This window comes from Bombus impatiens, unplaced genomic scaffold (genome assembly GCF_000188095.3).
Source record: "Bombus impatiens unplaced genomic scaffold, BIMP_2.2 scf_0418, whole genome shotgun sequence".
Taxonomy (NCBI): Eukaryota; Metazoa; Arthropoda; class Insecta; order Hymenoptera; family Apidae; genus Bombus; species Bombus impatiens.
This window is the reverse complement of record NT_176837.1, coordinates 925,409-943,177: the sequence shown is the minus strand read 5'-3', so window position 1 is coordinate 943,177 and position 17,769 is coordinate 925,409. Positions and strand designations below refer to the sequence as shown.

Here is a 17,769-nt window from a genome sequence, read left to right as displayed (position 1 = left end):
AATTATATATTTATATCAATCACAGCATAAATTCATCATATTACGAGCCTCTCAGAAGCTAAATTGATCAATTCCAGGTTTCATAAAGTTATAAATTATACAATCTACGCAATTAGTATTCGACATTTCGGAAAAGAAATCTTCTTTTCATAAATTTATTTCACAAGGAGATAAATAATGGTAAAATACCAAGGAGGATTTAAATGAATAATATTTGCGATTGTTACTTTTCTATGCATCTTAATTTTAATCAGTGGCTTCTGAGCGACTCGTATGCCTACCACGTACAATATTTTCCAATCTTTCTGAGCAAATAGTCTCCAAGGATTTCACCGAAAGCTTCGTCCATTCACGAAAGTACCATTTTTTGTCCATTTCGACCTTCCACTTTATTTATCCAGTTATATTTGCTCCTCTACATACACGAGATCATTCTTTAAATATTAAAAAGAAAGACGAGGGGGCGAGGCGGAAATACCTGTTGAAAAGAATCTTGAAAACAGGCACCTTGAGATTATTCCGACCGCATTTTTCCAGGTTCGACCGCTTTCCTAAGCTTATTCCTCGTCGTTCAGGCTGCTGAATACGGATCACGGAACGGATGAGTATTTTGCATGGAAATGCGGACACAGAGCTGTCGTGCGGATTTAAATAGCGAACGAAATAAACGTCCAAAACACGGACACGAGAGCTCCGTCTGCGCAGTATCTTTATCTGCGACCAAGTCCGGAAGAACGTCGTTCAAGAACGCCCGCACAGTATCAATGTTCAACGTTGCAGCCGACTTATTGTACATTTCGATGGATATAAGACAGATCCGTATCCGCTTTGTTACTACGGTGCTTTTATAAAATATAGCTTTAGTATCACGAGTATCAAATTCGTGGAATTGTTAACACGATCGAGGTCGTTCTTGTTTGATTTTCATGTTCATGTTATAGTTATGGTGGTGGTTTGCGAGTACACCTCCGTATATCTGTGACATACACTTCTGATCATGAGTCATTGGGCACGTACTAATCTTTAACATATGATTTATGATATATTGTAAGATATCCAAGAGCGTATTTTTTAAAATATAAAAATGTGAAATATAGTAGAAACACGTGTAACGCAACAGGAAAACTGCGACTCACAGGAAGCGATAACGTGTTAGATAAATTAAACATTTTATACTCATAACATATATGAAAGCAAACGTCGCTAAATACCAAAGACTCTACATCAGGGGTTTATTACATTATATTTTCAGACGTTTAGATTGTAAAGAAGATCCTTCACTGTTTCGTCCCTGAAGTATACATAAACATTCTGTTTTATCAAAAGCTGCACGTGACTATTTTTGTATAACGGACTACATTTATATTCTTGAAATGAGTATTTTATAAATGAAGAAAGGAATAAATATAAAAAGCAAATAACGTGAATCGTATATTAGTCTTAAACAGCTGCAAGTGCAAAGATTAGGAATATGGAAATCTTATTTATCAATTATACAGTAGTGACTTTTTGTATCTTACTACTTGTAAGAAATTCGATTTGTTTTAACGTAGAAGCACTTGTGAGATTTTCAAAACTTGCAGCATTTCCGTATGCAACTAGTTCGTACGTATCGAATACTTTGCAAGTATAATGAACGAACCATTATTTCTTCTTGGATCCGTGTGAAGTGAAAAATGATATCTCATGAGAACTGATTTTTACTCGATCGATCATATAATAAGAGATTTATATAATCGTACTTACAATTTCGAAGTATTTGTGCAATTTGTTTCTAAGACAGTTTTAAGAAGCAAATGTTATGTAAACGAATGATCCAAAATTTGTAGTTCAAACTGTATAAATGGATTTATGGGTTCGTAAAGCAAAGAAAAAGAAACGTTCCGAATTAGTCAAGGTCCAGCAAAATCAATTTCAACCATGTAAACACAATTAAATGTATGGTACATAAACTGCAGCGTGTCCATATTGATAGCTTTTTACCTTGGCCATAGTTCCAGAAGCATTTGTATTCTTACCACGACCTTGACTAATAGAGATCACCATTTTTATCTTTTTTTAAAATCATACCATCTGAGTGGAATAATAAGTATATATAGCATAATTTACAAAGTACATATTTTAGAATTACTTATTGCGTAATATATTACGTGATAATGTTCTGTATAAAATCTTTTTTCCTTCAGGCAAATATTAATTGCAAATTTTCTTATTTATATTCTTAAACGTTTTCAGGATAATTCCGTAAGTAGATTGAGTGAAACCTTTACGCGTACGTACTTACTTCTGACGTCTGTCAATAGCGGAAAAAACATCATACTCTATATTTTTACGTTTACAGATTAAATAATCCAGCGCAAACACGTGGCAAGTAGATGACACACGCGTGAGATCAAACGTGCGTGTTAACGACACTGTCTTACTAACTCAAGAAACCTTACAGATCCGCTGATTGAATAGCTTGACTGACATGGATGTAATAACCCGTGTTCAAGTTATTATTCCAACATTTCTACATCGCTGTACTTAAAACCTTTTTGCCAATTACTCATTCAAATATTCTTAAATTTATTCTCCACTTATTAAGCTCGTATCTCAACCCCTATCATTTCATTATATAAAACACAGAACAGCAAACTATACTGAAGTATCAATTTTAATTTATACTGACACATTAGCCGTTGTATGTGATTTATGTAAAAGTCTTCTTGCTCAAGCCAAATATTTTCGTAATAGAATCTGGCACAAAGAAGCGAAGAAGAAGTTGTGAGACAACAACTATAGTTTAAGTATCGCAAACCTTTGTCTTTTAACGTTATGTGAATGTTAGATATTTCTCTTGCCAACAATGATGTTTCAAATATTCCAGGACATCTAATCTTAAGACCAACAAGACAGATAAATAAATCAAATAGTTTCGATACCATGGGACATGTATAACCCATACGACAAATATCGATATTGCGAAAAACGTGTTGAAATGCACGTTTCATGAATTTCAGCAATATAAAGTTATTAAAAAAACATATATATGTACATATATTGAATATTTGTAAAAAGAAATTCATGCGTCATTTAAAATATTCAAGTGTTCGTTGAAGTAAGCGTACTTCGGGTTTATCATAAAGATATAAACAAGTTCATATATCAGAATACAGAAGTAGAAATACACAGAAATTCCGTATATAGCCGCATCATATTTCAATTAGTAAACCTTTCGGAGATCCGAATAAAATTTTATACCAGACCACCGGAAATGAAGCTTTCAGAACAGCCGTTATTTCCACTGGTCGGTGCAATAAATGCTTCACGTATACTCCTCGATACGTAAAGTTAAAACGTGAAGGCCAAGCGAGTGCCATTTTCAATGTTGTCATTCGCAACGAAACGTCTATAAATTATATCCACGAGTTCTCTCATAATTGCTAATATTTTGATATATATATAAAAGTAGAATTTTTTTGTTATTAAATCGTAATATGTTTTTAACATTTGAAAATTTAAGATCTACAAGATGTAGAATATAGAGTGAGCTATCTACTCTAGAATAGCAACAAAATTACCCAAATACATATGTATTTATTATTCAACAAGTATAGTGTCACAATTGACAACATAGCTATTTTGATCCGTTTTTATGATAGTAAGTAATACAGATACAGATTATTAGGATTCCTAAAAAATTAGCTAATCGTAAATAAACAAGTTTTCATTATCCACTTCTATTCTGATCCTTCAAACCAATAATTCTCAAAAATTGATTTTCCTTACCATCATAATTGTCACTCTTCTCTACCAAGTAAACGATATATTTGAAAAAGGAATAAGCTTTAACATGTACGTGCTAAGAAAAAAAATCTTAGGATATCCTACTGAGAAAAATATTGAAGAAGACGAGCAAACGATTCCAAACTTTTGAACAATGGCGTATTCATTCCAGTGTGGTCTCGCAATAAAATCGCGAAGTTCTCAATTTGCGTACGGATCCGCAACACGTGGTCCGTTCAGGCTTCGTGCAACCCTGTTTGCTTAATCTTCTTTATGCATTCGATATAAAGGTATCGAGGTGCGTGCGTGGGCTGATCGAAGGATGATCGTGTGTTGTTGGAAACGTTGCTTTATGCCTTATACCATAATCTAAATCACTTTCTTGAATTAGCGTGTACGCCTGGTAATTTGCTTGATACACACGACGTTCTTAGTACGCCACAGGGTATCGCGAGTATTATCGAAGAAAATAGCACACAATCAAATAAATATTGTTATAAGACGACTCGATGTCTCGGGTAAATAATACGAAATGATAAAACACGTACAAGTGCGAGCACATCGACCTCTTCAATTTTATTTTTCAATCTTTAATCTCATTTTTTACCATTTTTCGATGAACTGAGTTAATCGAGAATTACTCGCGATTTAAATATCTGGCTGTAGTCTTTGTCATAGAAATTAATGGATGATGTTTTTAAAAAGATGTTTATGTATTTGAAAAGCGAGACGATTTTTCTCTCGTGGGAAGTATCTTTCATGAATGGGGATGAAAAATGGTACGCGCGATCATTATTTCTAAAGAAAGATCAATTTGTAATTTACAGAACTGTGGCTACCACTTTTACTCTGCTCCAATTTTAATACACTTAGCAGTTGAGTGCCTTCAGCGACAGGTGACAAATTGTTTTTTCTCATTCATGACAGTTGCAAACAAATTACACTGATATTACTCATTCGCAAAGTTGCGTACACTGGATTGATATTTTACCCTGGCCTCAAAATTGAAATATTTACGAGAAGTGTAACTAAAACAACATCATCTCCCATTAAATCCAAATACGTGCCTCTTCGTGTCACTCTTTTAAGGCACGGAAAGATTCTCATATAAACGTAATAAAAAAGCAAAACAAGACAGACATATACTCGCAATGAACTAATTGTAATCAATCAAATAAAAGGGTAAAATTACCACGAAGACGCAAGAAAGTACAAAATGTTTGTTAAAAAAAAAAAAAATCGGCATCGTTCCAACCGATCGGCTCCAACGCTGCTTTCAACATTTCTCGAGCGTCTCATTAAATGTCGAACGGTTCCCGTAAAAGACAAATTACGACGATGTATACACATCAAGCGTGAAGATGTATGCGTGTGTATGTGTCACGAAGGTATAATTAATATTCATTAGTGACTACCTTAATAAGGGTCGGATACTCGATCCCTCTGTGTCGGATGGCTCTCACGAATGCCTTGGAAAATGACGAGAGACCTGAAATTAATCGAAGTCTACGAGAACGCAGGCTATCTATTAATACCAATTTCTCTTCGAAGGCTGGCTATGCTCTTCGAATAAATATGACCATCGATGCAGAACTCGGTGGTCAAGGTCCCTGGTACTGTTTTTTTACCCTTCTCAATCGTCAGAGTATGCGCGCGTGAAACGTTATCAAGCATTTCCTTTCCTTTGAAATTTGCTGTTCGTGCGTCCAGGGGACGAAATTGCGCTGGGAAATTATCGTTCGATTCATCATCAGGTGTTTCAAGGGTCTCGAATTCGTGTCAGCATCACGTGCACATTCTGTGACGATTGTACGAGCCGGATGTGGAAATTTATAGTGAATGAGAATCTTGAAAATGGAACGAAGTTGGATGGAAGTTGCTTTCGTAATGATTCATTGATGGTTCTGCTAGTGATCTTTCGTACGTTTTCTTGGTGCATTTTTATACAGGATAACGAACGAGGAAAGTTTAAAATTGTTTGGTGGATTGGTATAAATTTGTCAGAGAATTATACAGTAAATGACATTTCTTTGAGCTTATAGCAATATTCTTTCGTTAAATTACTCTTCCAATTATTGCACTAAATTACTCTTCGTATTTATTCTTACGTTTTATTTTTTGTGAAAGTTTGACAAATTACATTCAAATGTTATTAAACTTGTGTGTTAGAGTTTAGGTTTGTAGTTTAATACGTTTAAGAAAAAACGCAATGGCGAACTACTATCATGGACTAAAATTAAATTACCTACGTAATTTAAATAGACTTTGATTGTAATTTAATGTCTGATAAAGTTAATTGTGTATATATACATTTTTATATTACTATATAAACTTCTTTTGTACGATATGTATTACATAGGAAAACAAAGAACTGCGCACGGTAAATTGTATTTTCTGTATTTTCCTCGCACGTACCACACTTTGGTTTTTTATTCTCACGCTGTTCTAAAAATATTGAGTCGTTTCTTCACTGTAACATGATAAAGTACGACATGAAAAGATACAAAATGCAAATATAAATATTTAAACTGCATCGCTGAATCTGATTCAGTTCGACAGCAGATAGATTTATTCGACCTACAATACAATCGTCTTAACACAGCGGATAGATCCGCTCTCCATACTAAACGAGATAGATCCTATATCAATCAGATTAAATTCTGAATTTTTCTCTCTTAAATGTCGCTTAGAGAACAAATGTACTCTTGTTACACATCCTATACGTATGCTGCACATTACGATCATTTTCCAATCGGAAATAAGGACGACGTATTTACAAAAGAAATTGGCATTTTCGATTGCAAAATCACGATTATTCGTAAATTCACTTATTCATTAAATCCATTAATAATAGGACGACAAAGCAGGCAATTATCACGGAGTATATTCGTGATATAAATATTTGCTATATTGCGGCATGAAACTAACATTCAGAGCCGATAATCCACAGATCGAGCTACGACATCCCCCTTAATCCCCTCACCCAATTTCCAGGGGGAAAACCTCAGAACCGAACGTAAGTCGATTGATCCGTATTCGATAACATACAATGTCGTATATGGCGCTGAAGGTAGTAACATTTGAAACAAATAACTTTTTCGTTGAATAATGCGAATGGAATTTTTATGTATAGTAGGAAAGATAATGGCTCGTTTTTTTAAGAGATAAAGGAAAGTATTTCTGCTACCCTTTTTGGTGCCGCGTTGAACGCGTGATATCAAATATTTGGAATTTGTCCAATAAAAATAAAAATTCCAAAAGCGAAGATTTCATATATTTCTATATTATATTGATAAAGATTTTTAACATATTTGTATGTAATCTGTATAAACGTGAAACAATAAAAAATTCCTTCCAAACGGTGCATAGAAGAATTAAGACATTTAATTAAATATTTTCAACAATTACTATCGTTATAATTCTAAATCGAAATTACGCGTGGTTAAAATTTAATTCGTGAAAACGACATTTCATATGCAGCAAGCCAACACATTAAGCTACAATAGAATGTAGTGACCAGCAACAGAAGCTCTTAAGCAGATATCCATCTCCGTCTGAGGATCTGACTAAAATCATCGTCTGGTGTATAAGCATGGGTATAACCTGTATTTCTGCCGGTCTTTTTCAGCTTCGTTAAGCCGTCGAGCGCTGATTGAAAGAGTGACCTTGTCGGTGGCCCTTTACGACGAAGGGTTCTACCGAAAACAAGGGTGCTGGACCAGCCAGGGGTCGCTTTAGCAACCGGTTTAACGATAATGAAGAGGGTAAAGTAAGTACACAGACTGGCAAACGAAACGTGTGCGTAAGTGGCATATAAATCACCGTCAGAAACTCTGAGACGTCTTATTTATAGGAAAATTTTAATACTTTGGTGCTGAGGGTTGGTTTGATGGCAATCGAGATTGAAGGTAATAAAAGGCGTTGACACGATGAATAGATGAAAAAAAAAAGAAATGAAATTATGGAGATTTCTGGAAAAATAGACGTGAAATAAAATGGTGAGTCGAGTAAATCGCGTCGCAAATATAATAGTTTATTCTACTTTTTCAGACCTTTTGGTCTTTTAGTTTTTCAATTTCATATTTCATATTTAGTTTTTTTTTACTTTTTTGGGGTTTTTTTTTTTAGTTCCAATTTGATAATATCAGCTACGTTTCTGAAGCAATAATAGTAATGGTACTTAAAGAGAAAGTTAAAATGGTAAAAGTGGCTGATAGCATGAGTGTCATTAATGAAATTGAAGTACAATTATCTACATAGTTGAAGTGACTATTGAAGCAGTGAAATGTAAATGGTAGAAGTGGCGGTGTAGGGAATCATTGTTGATGAAGTGAAGAGTATAATTATTTCAATTGTATGGTATTCATTTAAACGATTAATTGTGTAACAAAAACACGATAGTGCAAGCATAAAATTGAAAGACAGTTATAGAAACAGCTGAATGTATGAAGGACCGAAGGAAGTATTTAGTATTTGAATTATAAATTTGTGCAAAGTTAATTACGATAAACTCTACATGAAGATTTTACGAAGAATAGTCATCGATATCCATCATTTCCTGTTTCGATCGTATATTAAAAATTTATTTAAATTATTGAAGATCTTTTTCTCGATCGAAGCTAAAGTGACATTAAGACGTAAAAGAATTAAAAAAGCACAACAAGTACGCACAAAATTCATAAAAGTATTAATTCAATTCCCGATAAAATAAACAAATTTCACTCTCTTCCTAAATTCTTCGACCCTCGTCTACGAAATTTCTTTTTAATTCGACTGGTGTTCGAGAAAAAATTCGATTATAGAACAAAATGAGTCATTCTGCGGTAAATAGTCGCATCTGAATGATAAAATAGCAGTTGTTTGGTCGCTATATTTAAATTCGGCATCGAAGGATGAGGTTTCAAGCCCGTGACGACATGTTCGCATATGCACACGGCCACAAAATCGCGAAAGTAATGCGAACGCGCGAATCCCTTGAAATTTATGTGCCGCTGCGTTTGCATGCGTATATCGCGACGATATAGCACCCCTGGTGAAACGAAATTACATGAAAACGTGACAAGGGTGGTCGACGAGGTAACGTTGCACGAGGATGGGAAATGAAGAACGATGGATAAAGGGTTTATAAAAGAACCCATGAATGATGTACAATAATAATATGGACACGGTTTGGGTAACACATATCCAACGTGTCGTCTATTTTATAAATAGACTACGGATGTTTATGCAAATATATACATTGATTAACATAACTGAGGAAGCGAAATTTAAATAGCAATTTGTTTCAGCTACTAAATATTATAACTAGTATAAGCCATTTTGTATATGTACTTGATGTATATTATATGAATTTCATATATTCTTACGTCATAAAAAATTTTTCGCATAAAATATTGACAGTCTCTAATCATAATATCGATAGTCTGTTCATATGAAGGAGCAGGCGCAGCAAATTTATTAGGAATCTAATATGTATGATTTCTCAAGCATCTTCATCTTTCAAGCAATTTAAGTTGAGCTTTGTTTCATCTATTAAACGCGATATGCAACTTTTCTTGTCTTCGGATATTCTACATATTTTCGTACATTTGCACAAATTTCAAATTCCTCGGAATTATAATAAAAATTAGTAAACGAGAAGATCACGAAATACAAAGCAAATTGCATTGTTTCTTTGTTTCCTACGCTGTTTTGAAGCCTCGTAGTACGGTATTCTTTCGGTAAAAAGTATACAAATTGTGGCGTTCCAAGTAAAAAACTCCGAGTATGATAAAAAGCCATAGGAAAACAAGATGCTTGTCCGCGAGGGAAACTGGAATAAAAGTGTATGTATACAACGTACGTGAGTGAATAGGAAAATCAGAGGGAAGTGCTCTGAAGAAATGTTCGTAACAATTGTAGCATTCTAGTACAGAAAGAAGTATGTCTGTTGCAAAGAAAAAGAGTATGTCCGTTATAAAGAAAGAAGTTCTGTTGAAGTTGCAGATTGTTTGTCCCGAGTAACTTAACTCTTCGCTGTCACTAACCCTTTTGTCCAACATACATATACACTATGCATAGAGCACAAAAATCTGATAAGTTTGTAAAACCAACAAGAAAGGAAGGAAGTTACATTTATACAATTAGCTTATTTATAGAAAATAACGAGATCCGGTTTACGACTGTTCCTTATTGAAGACATAATCAAGACAAGATCAAAATCTATATACTACGATAGAATTCCATTTACTTTTAGAACGAAACTTTTGTTTGCGTTTAATTAAATGAACTCCTGCTCATTGACTTCATTTATCAGCACGTGAACTTTTATTCTATGAAAGAAAAGTCAAGATAGTGAGGAGAATGGATGACTTGCCATTATATCAGCTCCAGTTTCATACATCAAATATTTTCCTCTTAATAGGTTCAGATTAATGAACTTTCACTATATGTATGTATTTGTTTTCCTCGTAATAAGCTTTCCATAACGAGACACGTATAGTACACAGATATACGCGACACATGTAACCAGTGTTTACTTAAAAAGTGAAATAACGAATTCTTTTGTCATTTACGATTAATATCTTATCCTTATGTATTTCCTTATTACAAATTATTTTAATAGAAATCTGTTTGATCTTGCATCTAGGTCCGCGTTAGAAGTAGTTACATTGACAAGAACAATGAAGAGAACCAACCGAACTAACAATACCGACCATTGTTTTACGAAATGCAATTAAGAGAAATAATTACAAGCTCACCCAATAGTCAATAACACAACTGCGCCATCAGCATCAGCCGGATGCCGCGAAATTCGTAAGCACACACGCTCGCACGTTTAAGACGAGCACTTGCCGCGTATATCGTGGGGAACAAATGACATACAGAGAGACGGACTCTGCACTCGGAATACAAACTTGTTAAAAGTTCGTGAGCTCGTTGACACGCGTGACCCGCATGAAACGCGGAAAAACCAGCGCGATTCTCATCCATACTCGTGGAATCTCGAAAACTGTTCGCGCGTTAACGCGGAAACAGCCTTGCTCCTCCATAATACGATGACCTGTCCTTTAATCGTGTTTTCGTCGAACTGGATAATTCGGAGAATTTGATAATGCGATGATTCGTTTTCCAAGTAATTTTCACAAATTACCGTAGTTAATCAATCGGCTCATTTTTGTCCTTTTAATCATTCCACGGAGCAAATCGAATGGAAATTTACAGCGGTAAAATCGCAGAGAAATTCTGGCCTAGTGTTTTTAGAATTTCTACGTAGTCTTTTTAATCTGTGTAGTTAACGAAAATGAATTTCGTACGAACTGAAATTGTGAGATTTACCAACGAAATACATTACGTAATTGGACTAATTGAGTGATTAGCGTTATTTAATCCTTGAAATGCTGCATCCTCCAAGATCGATCGTTAGAGGAACTAACTAAACTTCAGGTGTGTCCACAGTCGAGCCGGAATTGAGTTTATTAGCAAATACCACCAAGGAAATTCAAAGCTCCGCAATCGAAGCTAGATTTCCGGAACTAGTTTGCACACATATTAAAGTAAACTTCTCCAATCGATAGTTTTCTTATCATATCTAAACTCTGTAAAAATTTAATAAAAATAAAAACCTACAACTTAAGACATAAGTAACGCTTTCTTCATTTCTCTAGCTCCTTATTTTGGTGGCCTATTTAATCTTTCTTTTACAAACATCCCTGACAGAGAACGATGTCATGACATGATTATACGAAACATATGCCGTATGCAGTCACAATTGTCTAAATGTTCACATATATGTATACTTTTATAAAATAATCTTTTAAAATTGATTAATTATGATCAAGCGAGTAATTATGTGACTTTTCTAGAAATCATCTAAAAAAATACATAACTATGTATCTATAATACGTAATCATAGTATTTCATTCGAATTTCATGCACGCAATTAAATTTCGATTAAACTATCGATCGAGCCAAGTACCGAATTTAACTGTAGCGTGAAAAAGTCACGTTTAAATTCCAAATTTCAATTATCTACTTAATATCATTAATACCTACGATCGCTTAAGTACGTAATATCGGAAGACAGGTAGCAGATCGTGTCAATCAGAGCCAAGATAAGACGCATCTGTCCTTAGTTTGTTGTCTTATCACGTACGAGACTCGTTCTCTCGATCGAACACGTTAGACCTTATATCGCAAACAATGCACGACCAAACGACAGGAGGAATGGAAGCAACGCGTGTGTGCATACGATTATAAACTCGGTACACGCATTTGCCGGTAGCAGATGTACTGAGAGAAGACGCTAATTTGCATTCTCTAGAGACTGTAAAGATAAAGGAGATACAGACACTTGTAGTGTACTGAAAGAGACATAAGACGAGCAGAAAGTTCCACTGAACGTTCAATTTCCAGTATCTATACGTTACTTATTCTTTTCAACATGATCGTCAACCTCTAGTCTACAAGCATTAACGTAGTTAATTATTATTTTACGAATATTTAGTTTTCCAACTCTAGCTGCGGTAGGATGATGTATTTCCTTAGTCGTTTCTATTAGAGCTATTTCGAATAGAAAAGGAGATGGTAGGCATTTGTTATTTACAGTGATGAGTAACACTGTTGGCAGGAATCAGCTTTCCTTGGAAAATCCTGTATAAGTTTGTAGAAGACACTGTCTTTTCTCTTTAATTCTCTTGAAATACATAGCTCCTGAATTTCAAGCTTAAATAAATACATTGTGTAGAATTTGGTTTTTAAAGCAGATACGTAGAATTTTGATCATAAAATCGAAAAAAAAAAATATTTGAACTTGGTGTAAATTGTTAAATTATTACTCTAATTTAAATTATATTTCTCATTCTATATCAACTTTAGAACAATTATAGAATCAATTCTAAAGTCTGAAAAGTGTCTCATTTAAATAAAAGATAATTTGTATCAAGCTTGTATTTAATATTTTACGATAAGTTGGCAAAGTGGCAATAGGTTGCGACCTTCCTCGATAGAACATTATTTATTTTAACATTTATTAGTAATTAGAACATTATTGATACGCTTGTTTATATTTAATGCTCCCATATTTAAACATTTAATACTTAATTAATAATATCCAATTTACAGAGCATGACTAGCCTTCCGCCACTCCTATATTTACTCTGTCCTGATTATGATATTAATAATGGATTAATAATTAATCTAATAAGAGATTCTCAACATCGCGTCTGGAGAATGGTTTCGTGTATCGATAGAAGGGCGGCGATGGTAGGGGTGGCCGAGTTACAGGGTCCTCGCTATCGATTTGTCCAGGCTGCACAAGGGGAAATGTGTAGCAATGTGAACGTATTGTCTCTCCGTGTACTACACGTGCTTCCAGACACGACAAGCTTGATCCAATTCTTGACTGGCAATTTTCGATCGATTTAAGCACCGTGTGCTCGTTTGCAGACGTTGATAGGGATCAGGGTTGAATTGCTTTTCGTGCGGTGTATGCGATCGTTACCAGATTTACAGGTGTCTCGTATTAATGAAAGACCACGCTCATGTCAATTCTACATAGAATTTGTCCTGTATCACTGTCATCCCTGTTCGTACATCGGATCATTGTGGCACATAAACGATGCTAATTTTATCTTCGATAGCATCTATTTATCACTGGGATAACAAATCCATTCTGTTAAATTTGATGGAAACGAGTGCAACATGATTCGATTTCTTGGACTCGATCCATCATTTTTGTAGGTAATTTGATGTAATGGAATTACTGAGCCATTCTGGTCGCTCCTGTTTCTTCCTCCGTGTAACCTTAACGTGATTTTATTTGTTGTACGCGAAGATTTATACCGTAGAATTTTGTTTTTCGATTTAAACGATACTTGTATCTTTTGTAGAATTATTCGAACACGTACTCTTTTTTTTCAGTATAATTGATAATAAGTAGAGAGAAATATCGAATCGACCATTCTGTGACAGAATAGTTAAAAGACAATTCAGCGAACGCTAAATATTTCCTCGTATATCAGCGATAAATATCATCCTCTTATGTTCAACAGGCCGAAAAACAATTTCACATGAATCCCCCTAATGTGGACATACTATGTAGACTATTTAAACACGCACGTGGAAACACAAACGATCGATTATCCCAACTTGTTTGAAAATTCAGTGCTTCTCGACGGATTACAATGTTCTATAAATAGGAAAGCGATTAATGAGACACAGCAAATGCGAAAGCTACATACACGTATAAGTTTTAAGTTACTTAACCGCAGCTCGTCGTCAAGCGAATAATCCTTAATGTTTTAAATTTTTTTATTGAAAACCTAAATGAAGTGGTCATTATGTAAGAGGATTGGAAAAATAATTTCATACGATTATAAAGATTATATATTCATTCCGGAAAGAAATCCTAAAGGCTTCATTAAGAAACAAGCCTCGTTGAAAAAACGTGAAACATCTGCAAATATTTCCTGTAAGCGGAATAACATTGGAACCAGAAGTAATTCTGCTTTCTGCATGGTTTATGCAGGTTGGGAGCTACACCCGGAATAAGAGTATAACGTTTCGCCAATGGCTCAATGTCGAGCAGATATGAATCACGTCTGACGTTGCCGCAACGAAGGCTTAACGGTGCCGCTTGTCAAAAGCGAATGCAACAATATTTGCGACCTAACAGAACTGGGTTTCGATTTCAGGCAAACCGGCGTTCGCGCAACAAAACTGATACGCGTTTCGCGTGATAGCCGATCGTCTAGTCCGTGTCCCTCTTTTTTCCCAACCACTGGTATGATCTCGTCGATATATCGTGCTGCGTGTATTTCTCCTGATCTCTCTGGTTTATGATCGTTGAAATATTTACTAGGTACATTCGAGATTCGTCGAATATTTGGTTTGTATTGAATTTATCGTTTCGTGTGAAACAAAAAATGGTGAAATGTATGGTGAAATTTTATTCTGAAATTGTATTATTAATCTACGTATAATTAACGAAAATGGGTGCAAAACTAATACTTTTAATTGACGGAGAAAAATAAAGTTATAGTAGATATCGTAATAAAGAAAGCTGGACGTCTGTAATTAAATTGCTAAATTGTATATCGTTCAACATGATATATGTACTATACTGTTTCTAACGAATGACTTGATTTATGTACGCATACAAAAGGTTTGTTTAATAGATTTGTAGAATAGAGAAGCTTCTAGGTAATGAGTTTTCTAGCGTCACTAGTCAGATGCGGTTGAAGTTCATTTGTTACTCAACCTTCGTGCTGAATTAACTGAAGATTCAGTTAGGGTAACTTCCATTCGTGAACAGAGTGACCGAATGTTATAAGACCACTATATGCGTCCTACATAGTTTTACATCTTCAAATGACGATAATCGATCATTGACCAAAGAATCTAACATTCAAGATCAGTCGTTAGGTCGTCTGAAAAGTTTCTTTCGTTTCGTAAGGAAATAATGGATGCACAACATTTTTCGTTTTATATTATTTTATCGAATTACGTATGATCCATTTTGTTTTATTAAGATAAAGATCACAACATTTGACAGATTAGCTTTCATGTTTGTATAAAGATGCGTTGTTGTAAAAAACGTGTCTGTAAAAGAAAGACACTTTTCGGACAACCTAATACAATCAGGAGATATTAGCTTCATAGAAACTGTCCGATAAACGAAGATTACCAAAATCCCCAATGAAATTACCAATATTGCAGAATATTAACCATCGACAGATTAGACATCGATTACAGCGAATTAAATTAGTACGAAATTTCCACTGTCAATAATAAAGAAATAACCCGTGCAATCAAAAGAAAGATCGTCCAGTAATTACTATTCCTTTATATGGTTGCACGAATGCAATTGAATGCGGTTTCAGCGATGTACTTGTCAATAGTTTCCTCTGAACTGAAATGGGTTATGTCCCTGTTCTTGAACTGTAACAAGTCTACGTGAACGATCACCCTTCGAACCGGTGCCCTTAAAGAAATTCAGGTCACAGTGCACGGCCATTCTATCTCGTCTCATTTACGTTAGGCAACCTCGTGTCCCGGAAATACGTCCATTAATGCTCATACCGTGGCTAGCATCGGTGATAGTCCGATGCTAGAGCAGCTAAGTGACTCGCGATAGGCCCATTACGTGTTGCTTTTCTCGCGAGTAATTGTCACTCGAAGAAATCTAACGACGTCTCAAATTTGAGTAACACCAGAGACTGACGCAGAGATACTTAGACGGCGTCCTGTTTTCCAAAGGAACTTTTAGTATCGTATTTTCTTGCGTCATGACGAACATTTTTTCATTACCGATTGAGCCACTTAAACGACAAGTTGATTAACTCCATCGAAGTTGATCGTTTGATCCTTGAGAAATTAAACGTTAGACGTTTATTGTATAGTACTAACGTTGCAGCTACGCTGATATTACGACACTTTCAAAAATCCAATTGATCATGAAAGGGGGAAGTACTGAATCAAAGGGGTGAAATTATTTAAAGGTAAGATTATTTGCGACAACCTTGACTCAGATTTTGAGTGCTTATTCTCTGGAGATTCCCTCAATTCAATCGTTAAGGTGCACGATATATAAAGTTTGACACTTGACCGATATTACCAACTCGCTAGAAATGTCTTTCAATAAATATACGCGGATGTTATTTGCGAGTTGCTATATTCATCACGAAGTTGCAAACTTCGTCATCACTTTTCTGAACAATTCATCATTCTGGATAGATGATAACGTAGTATCTGTTGGAGATGAATCTTCTGTGCGCAAGACGGTGTTGGATTTCTACGACTATTTTCGAGCGAGATCTTTTCGTTCGCTTTGTAATGAAATTTTCCAATCGAATAGCGTTGATGTACGCATTAAAAAATGCGTGAACGCAAATAAGAGGTCAGTAATAATAAGAAGATATACGAGAAGAATATATGATTCATAAACGAGAGATCGGTCTTAAAATACTTCAATTTCCGTCTCCATTTATAAACTTCAGAAATTCTTTTCAGTCTATTGCTATCGCTATATTGTACATAAAACATATACACGACATATATACTGATGTGAGAATGTAATTTTTCTTTGGTCGCGTTTTAATGTAACGAACTTTACGTAACAGAAACGGACATGGCTGAAACGTTAATGGACGCTAATGACAAAGAACACTTTTTCCATCAATGATATTACAGAGCCCATAATCCAGGCTAGTGATTTTGTGTGCTTAAAATCATTTATCTACTTATGAAACACGGTCCTTTAATTTCTCAACCTTTGTCGAATCATACGAACGGTATTTTATACTTTAACCTATTTACTCTGCTTAGCCTACATTTTTCATTTAAAAATTTTTCACCTTGAACTGTACTCCAATAAGATAGAATTTTAAGAATTAAGAATTTTAAGATGAAATAAGATAGAATTTTATGAAATGCAGAAAAGAAGCATGACGATGTAGCTAAAGGAAAATTATTAACGATTAGATGTTGTAATGACGACTAAAATGTTTGGCTTTCGCTATAATAACAGTACCGCGAAGTAAAAGCAGTTGAATGCTTAACCATATGATTTCACTACACGATGAACAACATGCATGCCCTAGTAACACATAATCCATCTACATAGACATAAATACATGAATCGAAAAATAATTATACTATAGTGTAACATTGACATGTTTAAACAACCAGTCGGAACAACGATTCCAATTGTACTAAAATCCTTCGTCGATAATTTTGTAATTTACACAATGAGTTCGTAGAAAACCTAACATAAAAGAAAGAACTTAACCCTGTTACGCTTTTTAAAATTCTTTTGACCCAATTGCGTTTTCCTTCTCTCTAACTTTTCGAATTTTGCAAAATAAAATCGCTTGAATTCCTTTCTTGAATGTTGCGTCAACGATCCGTTTCTTTTTGGATTGGAAAATTCTCTAACCAAACGCTATTGGATAAAAAGAAAACGAACATTTTTACTACTGTATAAATATAAGAAAACTTTCCGGTCAAACGAAAAATAGAAAA

At 34.7% G+C, this 17,769-nt stretch overlaps 1 protein-coding gene across 3 annotated transcripts in view; it reads right to left on the bottom strand.

Annotated features, from left to right (window-relative positions):
* The window catches only part of LOC100741550 (probable serine/threonine-protein kinase dyrk2), a 268,654-nt gene that overhangs the window by 130,340 nt on the left and 120,545 nt on the right, over window positions 1-17,769 (bottom strand). The gene's annotated exons all lie outside the window — the stretch shown is intronic.